Below are 18,543 nucleotides of genomic sequence, written 5' to 3'. Positions count from 1 at the left end.
TTTCCAGCTCTGTTGTGAAGATTAAATAAGATTTTTCATTTACTCATTCATTCATTTGATATTTGTTGTCCTACGTGATGGTGATGGGTGGTGTATTATACAGACAGGGATGCTGCCCTTATGGACCTTACATTAAACTGGCAACTGTAATAAAGTTTTAAATAAGTGCTATGATGAGAGAAAGATAAGCTGTTATAAGAACACACAAATGGGGCCTCTAACCCAGCAGGAGGGTTAGTAATTTCAGAGGAGTTCTCCCGAGGAGATAAAAAATATGATAAAAAAATACACTCATCTGAGTATCCCATTGATGCGCTAAATCCAAACACATCCAAAACAGCACTCATCCTTCTCAGGAGTCAAGACTGTCCTCTGTTATTCACCTTAGAGAGTGTTACAACCAGGACCTGACCCTTCACCCCACGCCCCACGAATCCCTACATCTAAGGAGTCAAGTCCTGCAGATTCTTTATTAATATCTCCCATGAATTTTTCTCTCATAAATAACTCTAATAAATTCAGGGCCACTATGAAGACTTGAGAAGAAACCCCAGACACTGGAAGGCAGAGTGGAGAAAGAGAGAGAAGTTGTGTATCGCCCTTTTCTCCTGGGCAAAATGGAGCTAATCGTATCACCCGCCTTGTGGCTTTTTTGTGAGTTAAATGAGTGGTTAAATGTAAATGCTCAGAATTGTGCCAGGCACACGAGAGCTTAACATTCACTGTTGTTTTGCTATGATCACTTGATCTCTAAATTCAGTCAGGCAGGAAACCTGTTCTTACCACAGACATTTTCATTTATGTGAGCTAATAAATATGCTCTTTGCTTAATCCCCCCCAAAAAATCTCAATTTTTTTAAAAATATACTTTATCTCTCCTGCAGCTGAAAGATTCCTAGTAGATATAGCCCCACTGGCATTGGAACCGACATGGAAGGCAAGGGCTGCCTCTTACTTATCTTTGCACCCCCAGCACCTAGCATGGTGCCTGGCACAGAGTAGACATTCACTGAATATTGGGAGGATGAAGGAATTTATTCCAGTGAGGTGCTAGGGTCACAAGGATGAGCAAGAACCTGCCCCGAAGGAGCTGGCTCCCAGCCGAGCCTTGTTTGTTCTCTGGAGCCCTGTGCTTCCTCTCGGGCTGACTGAGGTATAGTAGAAACAGTGCCTGGGGCCTATGATCCTTTCTGGGCCCAGGACAATATTTTAATTTTTTTAAATCAGAACTAAAAAATGAACTTTTAGGTAAAAGAAATGTTTTTAATATATAATAGTAATATGTTTGTGTTTATACCAACAGAGTGGTGAAATATAAATTTTGTTTATGGGGGAAGGAGACCTTGAGGGTAAGTGCCCAGGGACCCTGGCCGTCGTAATGCAGCCCTCCTTCCTCTGTCTCCCCTTGTCGTCTTCCTCTGGGGACTTTGCATGATTTTATTTTTTCCTTATCACATTCATCCTCACATATTTGGTCCCTTAATTTGATTCCAATTTTCTCTTTGGTCTGATATTTCTTTGTTCTCTGGCTATTACTTAGAATTAGCCACAAATATATTTTATTAAAAATGCACTGGGCCCACTTTATGTCCTTCCCTGATCCACTTAGCCCTACCCACCCTGTCCTCAGGCCCTTGGCCACTTGCTCTGTTTCCTGGCTCAGGAGGCAAAGCCCTGAGAGTTGGTACATTTGTCTCATCTCCTAACACTACCTGCTGCCCTGGCCATCTGGGTGCAAGGGCCAGGCTTTGGCTTGAGCTCCATGGCACCATCGTGCCAGCCACTGTAGGAGGGACTTGTAGCAGCTCTAGCACTCAGGTCTAAGCAAGCAGCTGCCCAAAGGGACTGTTTCGAGATGAAGTGGTTCCATATGGCCCATCAATCAATGTTTTCTTAAGAAGCTTAGCCAGCTCTCTTATTGCACCATCTTATGTTTGTTTTCCTTCTTTGCCTCACTTTCTTCCTTCCTCTTTTTTTTTGGCTCAATGCTGTCTTTCCCCTCTCTCTTGCTTCCCCGAGATTGCACTCTCCAAAAATGGGTCACAAATAGCTTACATTTATTAGGACCCTCTCTATGCCAAGTGCTGGATTCTCATGTCAGCTCTTATGAGGTAGGGATCACTATTTCAATTTTTTAGTTGAAGAAAATCAGGCCTAATTATACATTGCACTTGATTGTTAGATAATCCCCAATTTAAGGACCCCTAAACCTTTAAATATTTGTAATGGATAGCCTATAAACTAATGAAGGACCCAACAAACCACAGCACATCGGTCCTCACGTTTTCTTTCTCTATGCTCTATTCAACTACTAAGTCTTTAAAATTCATGGTGAAGGATTAGGTCACAATATTCATCTTCTTTGTAGCAACATTTCTTTTTCCATGAATATTTTTCATCTGCCATTTATTTTTCTAGTTCCTTTCCTCTTTTTTTTCTTAGGATAACTTTAAGTTCTGTACAATTTTTTAAACTGTTGCTTATCATTGAAAGAGGTGGTTACTTCTGGACTCTATTTGGAGGAGGTCCTCCTAGAAGAATCACACTAGTTTTAAGGAAGCTCCTGCCAGCAGCCCATGGACTCTATTCTCATTGTCACCAAATAATTTTGTTGCTTCTGCCCTTCAGGCTGTGCCCGTTCACCTAGAAGTGTGTTCTGCCAGCTCTGTGCATGTGTCTTCGAGATTTGCAGTCTGATCATCCTTGCTGTCATCCTCACTGCTATGGGCAGCACTTCCTGTTCATGGTTTGGGCTTTCAGATGTTTCCTAGTTTCATCAAAGATGGGCAAAGTTTGCATCCATGTTGCTCTTTCCTACTTTAAGATTTTTTCCACGGTGATAAGATGATAAGAAAAATACACAGGTAGAGTAAATATGGGGCATAGGGCAATAAATGTGTATCATTTCCTTCCTTCCCTACCATTTAAGAAACTTAAAACTGATTTTATAGAATATAGATCCAAACAGGGTGTTAGAATCATCTGAACATAACACAAATCTCTCTGAAGATTAAAGGAAAATCTAACTTCATCCATGAGAACACTGGGGAACATGAAGCCAGGGCACCTGGTTTCTCATACATCATTCCCATGAAGTTAATAGAGAATAGTAATAAGACAAAAAAAAGTATAAATATGTGATGTCACTAATGTTAACTTAGCAAATGTAGAACCATATGAATCGTGCAATTCCATTAAAAAATGTATATGAATATAAAGCGTATAATATATATGCTGTAGAAAGCTATTTGCTTTTTGATAGTGGGATGGGGAAATATCCACTTATATATTTTATTTTATTTTATTTTACATTATTTATTTATTTTTTTTTTGAGGAAGATTAGCCCTGAGCTAACTACTGCCAATCCTCCTCTTTTTTGCTGAGGAAGCCTGTCCCTGAGCTAACATCGTGCCCATCTTCTTCTGCTTTATACGTGGGACGCCTACCATAGCATGGCGCGCCAAGCAGTGCCATGTCTGCACCCGGGATCCGAACCGGCGAACCCCGGGCCGCCAAGTTGTGGAACATGGGAACTTAACCGCTGTGCCACCGGGCCGGCCCCTATATTTTATTTATATACTTCTCCAGTTATTTGCGCTTATGAATATGTATTAATTTTGTTAATAAAAAAGGGAAAATTCTGCCTAACTCAGAAGCCCTTAGACTGTAAGATAATTCTCTATTTCTTTTAAACATGTATAAATACCTCACATAACCATTTTCAAAACAAAATTGTATATTTCTTAACCAAACTGTGTATCTCTCTCACAGCAGAAGTATAAACAGAAATCTTGAATTAAGAATTTTGTAATTTTTTCTTTATATAAATTTTGCCTTTTATTTTTTCCTTTTTCTCTTGTGGCTATACAAATGTGCATAGCTCAGGAAGATTTTATTGTAAAGAGTGAAGCAATCAGCATAGGAGACGATACCACAAAGAAAAATACAACATCTACAATAATGAAATTTCATGTAGTTACCAAAAATGATTTAAAATAATTTTAATGATATGAAAAAATTCTCAAAATATAGTGGTTAAAATATCAGGAAACAAAATCATTTACACAGTAGAATCCCAGGTATGGTTTAAAATTAAAATATGTGTAAGACGGAAAAGATGAGACCAAAGTGTTAACAGTAATGAAAGGACAGATCACATATTTTCTTCTTTAGACTTTTTTCTTAGTTTCCAAATCAAGTTATTTTTGCAATGAGTATGTATAACTTTTATAAACAAGAGAGAGTAAATATAAAAAAATATTAAACCACAATAAAATATAGGTCCAAGGAAATAGAAGCTGTCGGAAATGAGAATGAAATTTATGTGTGTGAAGTAGAGGTAGGAAGGTTGAGGCAATTCTACGCTGACATGTGGAGAATTCAGAGAAAAGTTGAAGAGACTCAATTTAGTAAGAGTGCCTCATTTGATTTATCGAGAATGGTGTCTTGAGACAGTATATTTATTTTTGCAGCATCCAAGTCAGGTACTTTCAGATTGTGCTGAGAAGCTAAAAAACTGCGGAAGATAGATAATCTTTGGTTAAAGCCCAAGTCTGTGTAGGCAGTCATTCGTCCCTTGACAGAGCATTAATAATAGAGTACTCCTACATTCCAGCTGAGCGGGCTCATCTCAATCACATCAGCACAGAGAGGAAAATTAAACTGCAGGCATCTGAGTTACTCATAGGCTAAGGCTAAATAAAGAGGTGATGGCGGGAGGTGGGTGGTGATGGCATGGATCCTGAGCACTGCCTTTCAGGGCATAAATACTTATGCTGCACAGTCTCTACAAACCAGGGTTGTAACTGTGAACAGACAGAATCAAAAGACAGGAGTCTTCACCGGGGGAAAAATAAGCCACACCCTGTATAATCAACAACCTCTTGTATACTCAGTATACTGTATTTATAAAGCAGCATCTCAAAAAGTAAGTTTGCCATCTTCCACCTCATTTCCTTTTTGCCCCTCTTACTTCTGTTAACCCTACCTTCATTGTCCCAATTCTCAATGCTCAAACACTTTGTCTCCTTCTTCCCAATCATCTCCAGTATACAGTTAGTCAACAAATCTTGAAGAGAAGCTAGATATGCAACGTTTCACAAATCTAGTCCCTCATTTCTGTTTCATTGCCACTATCCTGGTTTAGAATCTCATTGCCTCTCATATGGGCTCCTGAAATCATCTCTTAAATGTCCCTACTCAAATCTATTTGATTTACCCAGTTGGTCCAAATGCTACTCTTGATTTTCTCAAACACTTGTGACTTTCTCTTCCTCTTAGCCAAAGTAGCATTTTTGTATGATATTTGTTATATTCTGTATAACAGTGTAATTATATAATGTATAATGTAGTTGTTCCGTTCCCCACTACACTGTAAACTTCTTGAGGGCAGGGATATGTTGAATTTATCTTTCGGTCCTTCACAATGCTACGTGTATACTTAGAAGTTATAAAAATGCTTGTTTCACGTAATGGTGGGTTCTCTTATGTAATTATTAACTTAGCTTCCCTCTCCTCTTACCCCAGTACCAATTAGCTCCTTCCAAAAGCATGTCTTAGGTAAGAGAAATGGGACTGATGCTTCCTCTCTGAACCATAAAAATTACCTCCTGAGCACCTGTTCCCCCACATATCACCAATCAGTGATGGAAAGACATTAATCTGCAGTCCATCCAAAATGGACTAGGTTATCCTCCTTTTTTCATAACTGCCTGTTTGCTGGTAGGTGTTTACGCTTCCATCTATGTTGGGTATTGATGCCCGTGAAGTGTTTTCTATGAGACAAAGTAGATGCAGCTCCTGCACTTTGACAGACACAAGTTCTTATCTGCACATAACTCTGGATGACTGCTGTTATCCTGTCACCACCATGCGAGATGCTCTGCTTACTTTTCTGGAAGCTCTTTGCTCTGCCACTAGGAATCTCTTCTCCTCAAGCTCTCTTCCCCTCTACCTTTGCCAGTGCCCCAGTATTCTGCTGTAGTGTTGGATGTCCCCCCCCCCCCCCCCCCCCGCCCCAGACCTTGCTCTCACCATGCCCCTGGAAACCCAGGAATTTCAAGCATTCTTCTTTCAAAAGGAAGGTCCTGTGTTACGGGATTTCTCTTCTGTCCTACCAAAAACTCGGTGCAATCTTTCCCTCAAGTGAGGGGTTGAGATCTTAGTCTTTTCCCCAGGTCAGTGGGTTGGGAGACTTAACAGAATATCTCAAACAGACTCATGGTTCTTTGACTTTCAAGCATATTACCCAGCCAGACTGTTACATATACTAAACCTTATGATAGTGGGGTGGGGGTTGGGGGTGGTCCTCTAAGCCTTTGCTATTAGACACTAATACAGCCCCAGATTTCCAGGGTATACAAGCAAATGAGCATAGGATATTAAATTATGACCATTCCCTCTTTTTTTTCCTCCCTGGAGGACAGACATAGTAAGATTCACATTTTTCCCTACTAGTTTTCAGTTTATACTAATGAGAGGGACTTGAACAGGAGAAATGGAGTTCTGATCTAGATTAAATAAAAACCAACTTCAGGCTTATTATTATTATTTTTTTTGAGGAAGATTAGCCCTGAGCTAACTACTGCCAATCCTTCTCTTTTTTGCTGAGGAAGACGGGCCCTGAGCTAACATCCGTGCCCATCTTCCTCTACTTTATATGGGACACCTACCACAGCATGGCGTGCCAAACGGTGCCATGTCCGCACCCAGGATCCAAACCAGCGAACCCAGGGCTGCCAAGAAGCGGAACGTGCGAACTTAACAGCTGCGCCACCAGGCCAGCCCCATGGCTTATTTGAAGATGGCAGCAAACTAAAATTGTAAGGAGAATAGAAATACCTGAAAACAGAAGAAAACCTTCCAAAACAAGACAAGAAATCTCAATACCTGCAGACAAAAGTAAAAAATATAATAACAAAGAGCTTAATACCATCAACAAAGAGCGAAGCTACAAAAGCCAAACCCTAGAGGAAATCTCTGCAATGTGGTGGATGCTTAGTGGATGGAGTTTTCAGTGCCCCTTAAAGGAGCAGCCACGTAGATCCAGCAGAGTTATGTTCTAATTTACTGACCCCTGTCCCTTGGTCACAGCTGACTGGCAAGGACTAAGCATCCTATCTAAGCTAGCTCAATCATAGTCTTTAATCTAGACCAGTGGTTCTCAAGCAGAAGTAATTTTGCCCCCCATGGGACATTTGGTAATGTCTGGAGATAATTCTGAGTGTCACTACTGGCATCTAGTAGGTAAAGTTCAAGGATGCTGCTAAACATCTCCCAGTGCATAGGACAGCTCCCACAACAAAGACTTAGCTTCTCCAAAATGTCAGTGGTGCAGAGTTGGCTAAACCTCACAATTGATTGACCCCTGGTGTGAGCCTTACCTAGACTGTTCCTTACTCAGATATCTACAATTAAGAACTGGGTCTCAGGCCAGCCCCCAGGTGTAGTGGTTGGATTCAGCATGCTCTGGTTCCACAGTCTGAGTTTGCTGGGTTGGATCCCAGGCGTAGATCTATACCACTCATCGGCCATGCTGTGGCAGTGCCCCACATATAAAGTGGAGGGAGATTGGCACAGATGTTAGCTGAGGGCTAATCTTCCTCAAGAAAAAAAAGAGGAAGATTTCCAACAGATGTTAGCTCAGGGCTAATCTTCCTCAGCAAAAACAAAAAAAAAAAAAAAAAGAAAAAAGAATTGGGTGAAAAATATTCTTCTGGCATATGATGGAGGAGCTCTAAGTTTTACTTATTCTTGAGTCAGAGAGAAGACATTGGCTAGGATTCATAAAAACACTAGAATGAGACAAGTTTTAATTCAGATAAGTCATTTGATAGGGAAAGAGTTGGATTTATTTTTTTCTTAGCTGGTAATAAACTTACCTTACGTCTCTTTCTCCACAGCACTCAATACAAGAGACTGTGTTGAAACATTAGTTGAGCAGTTTTTACTGGTGGTCAAAATGAACCTTTACTCAATCTGCCATCCAGCAATACAAAACCAGCTATTTCAGTTGTGAAGACTCTATAAGCTACGCCTCTGCCTATGGTGTATGATGGAAAAAGATGCAAAGTTAATTTCGGGGAACTCTTTTGTCCCACCAATGATATTGCAAAAAAACCAAAAAATCCCAAACAAACCCAGGTATGCATAGAAATAATCTCATAGGGATTGGGGGATATTTTGTTCTTTTTCTTTTCAGAAATACTCGTACCCGTTACTGGGGCTTCTATCTATGCCTTTGTTATAATGTGACAGGGTTCTGGGATATGCCAACAAAAAGACACCAATGAACAAACGATACCAGAGCTACCAGCAAAGCAAAAGAAAAGTGAACAAAAATACGTAAGATTATTTGAAAGAAGTGATTTTTAGGGCAAGATACATAAGAGCAAGAGTCCTTTTGTGCACATATGTTTGTGCATTTTTCAGAGGTATTTTAAAAATTATTTTTTATTTTATTTATCTATTTTTTTAAAGATTAGCACCTGAGCTAAGAACTATTGCCAATCTTTTCTTTTTTAATTGCTTTTTCTCCCCAAATCCCCGCAGTACATAGTTGTATATTTTAGTTGTGGGTCCTTCTAGCTGTGAACTGTGGAACGCCGCCTCAGTGTGGCCTGATGAGCGGTGCCGTGTCTGCCCCCAGGATCTGACCCGGTAAAACTCTGGGCCTCTGAATCGCAGCACGCCAAATTAACCACTTGGCCACGGGGCGGGCCCCTAAAGCATTATTTTTAAATATTATTGCTAATTGTGATTTAGGTGAGATTACACAGACAATGGAAAGAGACATCGTGTGGATCCAGAGAAGATACATGTCATCATCACAGCAGGAAGTTAAACGGGGCCTCTGATGTAGAAAAGGGCGTTAAGGCCAGTGTCTGCTAACTGGGTTTGTCAGTAAGGAACAAGGAGGATTTTAAGACAGAGCCTGATGGCCCCTTGAGAGTCACGCCTCTCACAACCATAGTCTTGTGTCAAGGCCACCTGTGCGGCCTGTCATGGCAGTCAAGTCACAGTCCATTGTGCACAGTTTGTTAGATTGTCCAGCTCAGCCAGGATCCATTGGAGGGAACAGAGAGGGACTCTGAGACAGTGAAGTACTGAAATGGTTAGAGGAAGCTCGGTGGTACCTGGGGCCCCGAAGAATGATGTCTGGGGGTAGATATATTTCTGGAAATTGTCGAGCACTGGAAAAGGCTTATGGATCATCCTGGGCTACTGAATATTTCCACTAATTTTGTTTCTGTTTAATATTCCAGAAGATGGCCAAGAGGGGTATCCAGAGATTCCTGAATAAAACCCTGAAGTAAATGAGTCCTGAATATTACATTCAGCTCTGGCAAGTTGGAGAGGGGTCATTGTTCTTGTGGTGGGGATAGCAGTAGAGCTGGGTGTAGGAACTTATCCACAGCACATTTAAAACATGTCAGGATGGGGCTGGCTGGGTAACGCAGTGGTTAAGTGCACATGTTCCTCTTAGGCAGCCGGAGTTTGCCGGTTTGAATTCTGGGTGCAGACATGGCACCACTTGGCAAGCCATGCTGTGGTAGGTGTCCCACATATAAAGTAGAGGAAGATGGGCACGGATGTTAGCTCAGGGCCCGTCTTCCTCAGCAAAAAAGAGGAGGATTGGCAGTAGTTAGCTCAGGGCTAATCTTCCTCAAAAAAAACTCAACAAAAACATGTCAGAGTAATTCGAAGCTGGTTGCAGATGTGTTCTCAAAGTTAACAGGGATGGCTAGAAAGAATGGGGGTGAACAGAAGACAAATAAAATACTTTTCTGGTCAGGTAATGAACCCAAACACATCCTGTGGACTTTAATTGTCCAGGGTTGGCGGGTAAGGAGTAGCTAACATGTGACCTAGGGTGGGAAGCTGGGCATATAGGACAAAACCTTAAACAGCCACTTTATGGATTCTTTAATCTTCCCTGAAGCTGCCAGAAGCCAAGGTCTTTCTGGTGAATAAGGGGGTACGGTTCACATCTTTTACCATGGCTCCGAGTCAGTGTTATGTGGGTTCTGAGCCAACTCTCAACAAGATGGCCCTGAACAGATGAGAATAAATATAAGACATTGACCCCTTTCAGTATGCCATGCTGCTGTCCATCCTTATGGCTCTATGTAAGCTTTAATTTTCATCAAAAAGACAGCTGCCTCTATCACCTCCCTTATTGTTGCTCCTCTTCATGCAAAGATTGTACTCATTGGCCCACAGCTGAGGGGTTATCTAACATGCCATGCCTCCCGAGGAGGGAGGGTCTTGTCAGGCACCGCTTCCTGCATGGCTTTGTCATGATCGACGGAACCAGGGTTGCCATAGAGCTCAACAGTTGTTCTCCACCACCCCCCTATGGCTGTGAGAGATCACAACCCTGTGAAACAAATCATCTTAGGGAAACAATACAATGTAACTTTGGTCAGATCTCACCAAGTAGGCAGCCTCGAGTTTCCAGAATATTGTTCATTTGGATGGCACAGTTACAAAAAAGAACGAAAATGACCAAGAAGGGATATCTTGTTATTCAGGTCTTTTTCTTTTGGGTATGCCATTCACACCATTGCCTCTGGAACCCCTGGGAAGCTCTTTTGTTGGAGGGTGGTCATAAACATGTCATGAACCTACACTTTGTTTCACAGTCCGGGGAGAGGGTGCACTACCATTATGTCTTCACAAGTCTGTATCCTCTTGTGAGCAAGACCAAGCGCTACTGTGTCAGGTACTGAAAATCGATTGACAACGTTGGTGATTTTAAGCAATACTATCTTGGACTGTGGAAAGTCTAAGTGTACCCCCAACCCTGGGGCTGTTTAGCCTTGTCCTGCTTTCTAGAGTGCATAGCCAGCTGATGTTCAGCTGCTGCTTGTGTAGAGAAGAAGGAACAGTCTTTAACAGGCGCTTGGGGCCCAGTGAAATGGGGTGATCAACTCATCATGGTCTGCACAAGACTGTCCCTGTTTAAATCAGCCACTAAATGTTGGTTTAGTTCCAAGTAGATGTTAAAAGATAATATTCAAAAGTGGGTAAAATCATGACTCTCAAACAGATATAAGAATAAACACTTGTTGAAGATTTTACTTTAACTCATTCATGAGGAAACTAGTGAAGTGTTATGCCAGGTCAAAGGAAATTCCCAAGAACAGACACAGTTCTAGGTCAGGAATATTGAAATGAATGGCAAATAGAGCCAAAACTGGTTTTCTGGTTGTTTCTCCCCTGAACAGAATTTGGTTCCATGTCTATGGACAAGATTGATTTAGCACTGCTGTCAGTCATCTACAATTTACAGAACCAGAATCAGACAATCAGGCACGCTTAGAATGACAACACGTAATCTTCTATTTAAGCATAAATTTTTCCCTACCTTTTCCCCACTTTTGACCAAAAAGACTCAAAGATTCTTAATCACAAAATGAGTCTGGTCTCATTAGATTTGGCCTGATTATTTGCATAGGTACAGCAAGAATGTTAATTTACCATATAGGACTTCTTTAAGGTTACTCTGCTGGAAGTTTCCGAAAGAATCTCAGGTTGGACTTCTAAAAGCCTCTATTACTTGCTGTCTTGCGGCTAGGAAGTCAAGTCCAAGAAACTCTATCCACCAGATTTCATCTGCAGTACCTCTACATTTTGGGTAACTTCCTCTCTTCTCAAAGTCCTCAAAGCATCTCTAGGCCTCTGGTCTGCAGTGGAAGTAACTTTCCTTACCAGCTCTAAGACTGGACCCAGTAAGCCAAGTACCTGGAGGGCTTTGTCAACACTGTCTCCATAAAGTCAACCTTCGTTCCCTAAAAGCGGTCAGCTGCCAGCAACACCTTCCCCAGGTCTGCAGGGAACCCCCTCCTTCGCCACCGCCATTATATTCAGCTGGAGGGACCTGGCAATGAGGTCACTGCTGGCATGAGCAGCCTGTCCTCTGCAAAGCAGCTGCTTGGCGGCTGCAGACACCAAAGACCATGGACTTGGAGCAGCTGGGACTCATTGGATGCAATCCCCTTCCCGTCCTTCCAGAGTGCCCCTCCATCTGCCCCTGATTGTCTAAAACCTTTTCCAAAAGAGGACAAAAGGAGCTCAGATCAGTTGTTCATAGTGTTCCCGGCTGGAAATTATTTGGTAAAGTCCGTCCCAGAGAGAATCTTCAGAAAACTTCCAAAAGCCATTCAGTAGAAATATGATGCATGAACAGAGAGGACCCATGAACCACTGTTTCAGTCTTCAAGACATAAGAATTTTGAATTTGAGCCACTTCCTACCACCGTTCTGATTCTTGAGTATGGGCCATCAAATGATTGCTGATTGCTTTTGCGTCCTGTTTAGGAAAATTTTGCCTACGCCAGGGAAATCTTCCTGTCAAATCTGTGGAAGTAGCTTTACCTCGCTGACAAGAACATCAGACCTTTAAGCTGAGTCTCAAAATTGAAAAATTAAAGCAGTGCACTAAAAAAAAAATTTAAGTAAGAAGGCAATATTGCACATGCAGTGGTAATTTGGACCAGTGAAATACTGCCCAATTGGGAAGTAATGCACAGTAGGAGAAAGGTTGGAGAATTCAGGCGCGGGGATTGCCCCCTAGTGTTCATGGTAAAGTCTGGAGTCTAGCTGTAGGAAGTGAAGTAAATATCACTCCTGAACTCTATGAAACATTCCTCCCCAGAGGAAACGAATGTTGGAAAAGCTTTGGTGAAACAACTTGTCTCTGAATATATTCTGTATGACACAGAATGTGTATCTGTTGATGATCCAGATGCTGGTCTGGAAGTAAGCTGGACATATCCTATGCCTTTCCCTCTCTCTACATATTTCAGAAGGATGGCCAATATCATGATGCTTTACACAGTATCTTAGGAGCATATTCATGTTACAGACCTGATGTTGGTTACGTCCCACGGATGTCCTTCATTGTGTCAGTGCTCTCAATTTGGAAGAGGCAGATGCTTCTTCATGGCATTTGGAAATCTCATGAATAAGCCATGCCAGCTGACTTTTTTCTGTGTGGATTGCAGCAAGATGTTGAAACATTTTGGAATATTTGAAGTATTCTTTGAAGACACTCTCTTCAAACTGTTTCTTCACATCAAGTCTTATGATCTTACACCAGATGTATACTTGATAGGCTGGATCTTCACACAGAATCATAAATCACTATTCTGCTTGATCTGGCCTGTCCAGTCTGGGATGTATTTTGCAGAGATGAGGACGAATTTTTATTTAGAACTGGGCTAGGAATCCTTCAATGATATGAAGAAATTTTCCTACAGATAGGCTTTGTTCACATAGCACAGCTTCTCAGTAAATTGGCAGAGGATATCATGCCAGAAAAGCTGTTTAGCTTATTGTAGCCACTCAGATGCAGAAGAGAACCAATAAATGGACTTAGGTCTTTGTGTCTATAATGAAGGCTATTAAAGAAGGAGACGAGACTAATAGTACCACTTTGAACAGCTAATCATAATTAACAAAGTAATTGAAATATAAATGAATGTTTTTAATATCAGTTTTGTTTCCTATGTAAGCAGCATGGAGGAAAGTTGGAGAAATCCAAATGAATTAAGAGATGGAAAACAGTTTATCTTGAATTTTGTGTCTGAAGTAAAGGAAATGAGTAGCTTATTGCCAGTATTATTAAAAATAAAAAGTATTTTGTAGGGAGAGCCATTTTACAGAGGAAAAAGTGCAAATGGCTAGTTCATACTCCATAATTTGGGGTGAACAGTTGAATGCAATGAGATTTTAACATAGTTTTGGAGAAAAAAAAGCAGTGGCTGGTCATACCCAATTAAATAAGTATCACTCTCAAATAAGACATTCCAGACAATGCCTTGGTTGCATAACCAATTTTTCCAATTATATCTAGTAAAAGGGAGGGTAGATTCTTACTGAACCTATGCAAATAACTACATAGCCATTTAAAACTAAGAATACTTAATACAAATTTCTGAATTTGGAGTGGTGGTCAGGCAGGGAGAATAAGATAATATATAAAAATGTTCCATTTCAGTTTACAAAATCAGAATCTACTAAATTGTTATGGGTCATAGATAACTTAATAAGAAAGAGAAGGGGCTTCCTTACATATCCAGAAAACAGAACATTAAAACAACATCAACAATATTCCAAACAAATAGCTACAATCATCTCTCCTTGGTTCATCCGGTCCTACGTAATCAATTCTTGCTCTGCTGGATCTTGGGTTAGCAGTGTCACAAACCCATCTGCTTTTTGACTAAAAACAGTTCTGGAAATCCTGACTCAGCCCACTGGTATGGTCTTAAAGTTGTTTATGCGATGACATCAGAAGCCTGTACCCAAGATCTATTCTTTGAAGCGTCAATAGTCTGAAGTACCCGGTACAGTCCTTTTCCATGGGCTCTGAGACCAAGCTTCTGGGTGAATGCGCGAACTTTGCCCCGAAGCTGATTGCAGAGCCTTCAGTGGTGCAGCCAAGTGGTACCAAAGCTTTATGTAGACGCCAGAGAATTCAAACAACTTCGTAATTACTGAAGAGAGTTCATAGCAATAATGAAACAATGGACAAGGAAATTTGTTTTTTTCTGTGTCATGCAAAACAAAGCTAATCCAAGAAAATAAATAAAGCTTCAGACAAAATGTCTATACATATAATGATTAAAGTTATTTTCAAAGATGATATTGACTATTACATCAGATTTATAAAAATGGATGAACATACATGTTACAGAGGAATAATTCTTGAGATATGCAAAATTCAAGTCATAATATATATGTAACATGCTAAGAGTATGCAAAGAATGTATCAAGAATATCAAGGAAAGAGATTCGGAGTAGGGCCTAAACATCTGTATTTTAATAAAACTCTACAGATAAGCCTGATGTTTACCCCCAAATGAAAACCACTGGCCTAGAAGTTGCTAGATTCACATTAAAGAAGATTCTAGCTGAGGAAACATTTTCAGTAGCAACTAAAACTGTGACTGGAACACTATATTGTTGTTGCCCCACATCAGGCAAAGCAGCATCAGGATGTTGATCAATAGAAACACTGACAAATCTCCCGGGGCTTCCCATGAAGCACTCAAGTTCTTAAATATTTACATTAATAACATTTTACCTATACAGATTTATCCTAGGGAAGGCTGAGCACCTTTTCTGGTTTGACAACTCATTTCATGAAACTCAATAGCAACATAACAAATAAAACCTGATTATTTCTAACACCCCTCTTTTATAAGGTAAAAAAACCCAAATCTTTCAGTTCTTTGGAGGAACGTCGGGTAATCTAAAAGATAGTTTTAGGGAGGCAAAAATCAAAAGTTGTCAGGAGATTTGAACCCTTAAGATAGCATCATGGGTGCCTAAAAAACAACTCTTGGCTCCATTGGAAAGTGACAATAAAACATCTAAAAATAAGCAGAGAATGTAACAATTGTAAAGAACCTTAGTTATTTCCTAAGTGAGGAACGTTTGCTTGCTTTTTAAAACTAAGAACTTAATAAATTTAACATAAAGCATAGAAAATTAGTCTGATCAGACAGAATCTTTTGCTATCTAGGCAGATTACACACAAAAAAAGAACTTTCCATCTTGTAGATGAAGGCAGTAAACAATAAACCAAGGAACAAGACCATCAAAATTGAACAAACTTTGCTAACATTTTAACATCTCATAGCTTTCCAGACTTAGGTATCATAAACCAATGCAAATAAAATTTTATTTACAGACAGGAGATAGAATGGTGGCTGTCCAGGGTTGGGGGGAGGGGCGAATGGGGAGTTATTGTTTAACAGGTGCGAAGGTTCAGTTTGGGAAGATAAAAAATTTCTGGGGATGGATGGTGGTGATGGTTGCATAATAATGTGAACATACTTAATGCTACTGAAGTGCACACTTCAAAATGGTTCAAATGGTAAATTATTTTCAAGTTTTGTCCTTGCTTGTGGTCTTTTATATTCTGGAACAAACTGCCAAATTATTTTAGGACCCATCTCAGGGCATCTGCAATGTCAGAACTAATTTCATAATATTGTCAAGATGTTATGAGTATGCAATGCACTCATTGTTGCTATCTTCAAAGTATTCAATAAATAAGAATTAGAAACATTTCTCAATTCAATTTCCAATATGGTAAATGTTGATAGTTAAACACACCCCGCCCCCCCCCCCCCCCCCCCCCCGCCTCCAGCGCGCGCACACACACACACACACAAATACTCTATTATAAGGTCCTCAAGATATTTGAAGAGTGCAAAGGGGGCTTTGGAGACAAAACAAAGAAAATACACAAAACCTTGAGCAGCATTACTTTAGGACAAAACTACTCTTTTTTCTTGAAAAACACAAGCATGTACACAAGTTGTATTTCTCTATTGCTCATCAATACAGTTTCAACTTAACATAAATTAAGTTTTAACCAAAGTAAATTCTATTTCACAGAGAAAACTGGAGTGGGGTGGAGGTTGAGGGGCAGTGAGGAAATGGATAACTGTGAACTCTATGTCTCATATCAGCTTTTCAGCTTTTTAACAGACCAGCAGGGCTCAAATACATAAAACATAACTTTCCATAGCCACACACATCCCTTACAGTACAACTTACCAAAGTGGCAAAAATGAACACATTCATTAACAGACCCAAAGATATAGCTTTTTTGTAGCATGTAAATACACAAAGCAAAAGCATATGAACTTAAAATTATGCTCAGTGATCAACGTTCAGTATTCTGTTTTAAGAATGATCGTGTCATCCAAAGATTATCCATTAATTAACTCAACTTTAGTATCAGTCCAAGGTTTTAAGTTACCTAAAGCTCTTGGAAATTACTTTCAAGCTGACATACTACAAAACAAAATTGCTGTTGAAATAAAAAAGGTAAAAAGTTTTTCTGAATAATCATTCAATTAAACACAAATTTGCGTTTTTCATAATCTTAAACATTATGAGTAATGTTAACTTATTTCATCAGTAAACATGCGTAAGTTTAGAAAAAACATATCCAAGGAGAATATTGTTAGGAATTATACTTAACACGAATAAATCAGAGAAAATACAGGTTTTTTTTGTTTTTGTTTTTGGTGAGGAAGATTGTCCCGGCGAGCTAACATCTGTTGCCAATCTTCCTCTCCTTGCTTGAGGAAGATTGTTGATGAGCTAACATTCATGTCACTCTTCCTCTGTGTTGTATGTGGGATGCTGCTACAGCGTGGCTTGACGAGCCATGCTAGGTCTGTGCCTGGGATCCGAACCTGTGATCCTGAGGCAGCCAAAGCAGAGTGCATGAACTCAACCACTATGCCTGGCCCCTACAGCTGTTTTTATTAAATCCCAAATATTAAACTAGTCTCGCTTTCCAAAGGTCTACTTAAAATGTTATTGAATTGGTTTCTGTAAGAATATTTTTTAATGTAGCACATTAAAAATATCAGAAACTTAATTTCACTACCTTCTGGGAATTTTAAGAATACGCAATTTATATAAGCACTAATTTATCTCTATCAGCCAATCAGAAAAGAACTCCTTTAACATGAGACTTTGTAATCAAATTTATTAAACGCCCTCTGGAGGTAGGAAAATATTACACACTCACACAATGAGAGATAAGGCCTTTCTAAACTACAGACACATAGACATTCAGAGATAGATGAAGAGAGCTTCAATTCTGTAATTTCAGTCATGAATCAAGAGTAAATACAGAAACTCCAAATCTCATCAGTCCTGGTATCAAAGAGCTATTCTCTTAATTGATTTGGGCTCAAAATAGACAAATATATAAATACATATTAAAGATTTTGTTTAACTCACTAATGAGGAAACTGACGAGGTGTTATAACCAGTCCAAAGGAGAATCCAAAGAACAGACACATTTATAGATTAGGAATATTGAAAAATGCATGTGCAAATGGAGTCAAATTATTTTTTTTGGGGGGGAGGGCTGGTGTTTGGCATTAACTCTGAGTTGTACAATAGCTCCAATAGAATCAGAATCAGATAATGGGAAAGGCATACTATAGATAACGCATAATGTTATTGAAGCTCAAATTTTTCCCTACATGAGGTTACCATTAAGGTTGAAATGCTGATGCCACTCCTTATGCAAGCAAGATATGGTCCTACCAGACCTCCCTATAATTCAGTCACTCCCAGGCCTGGCCTCATTACTCTGGGACTACGTTAACAACGCTTCCCCAGCCCCATCAGCCCCACAGCTTTCATCCAGTCCGGCCAGGCACTCTCAGCCAGTACCCACGAGATCAGCAGCCTGGCCACACGCAATGGAAAAGAAAAATCAACCTTCCTCCCATGTTTCAACATTTTCCCCCTGTTTCTGAAGCCTGATGTGAAAAGCGAAAAACAAAACAAAAAAATTTTTAACTTAAAGTTGTTTAAGTCTCTCTGACTTCAGTTTCCAACGTAAAAAGAAAACATAAATCTGAAAGCATTTGCCTTGAACTGCTTTCAGCAAGAAAAATAACAGGTGTTTCCAACTTCTCTGAAACTCCTATGTAAAAATTCTTTTTGATTTGAGAGCCGTGGTGAATTCTCCAATCTCATTTCCCAATTTCATT

At 40.0% G+C, this 18,543-nt stretch overlaps 1 pseudogene; it reads left to right on the top strand.

Moving 5' to 3' along the window:
• The first annotated feature begins 4,710 nt into the window (after positions 1 to 4,710).
• LOC106828904 (TBC1 domain family member 12 pseudogene) lies at positions 4,711 to 16,023 on the top strand (annotated as a pseudogene).
• Positions 16,024 to 18,543: the final 2,520 nt, after the last annotated feature.

This window comes from Equus asinus, chromosome 20, assembly GCF_041296235.1.
Source record: "Equus asinus isolate D_3611 breed Donkey chromosome 20, EquAss-T2T_v2, whole genome shotgun sequence".
NCBI classification, from domain to species: Eukaryota; Metazoa; Chordata; class Mammalia; order Perissodactyla; family Equidae; genus Equus; species Equus asinus.
Note: the sequence above shows the minus strand (reverse complement) of the source record. Positions and strands in the feature narration are given on the sequence as shown.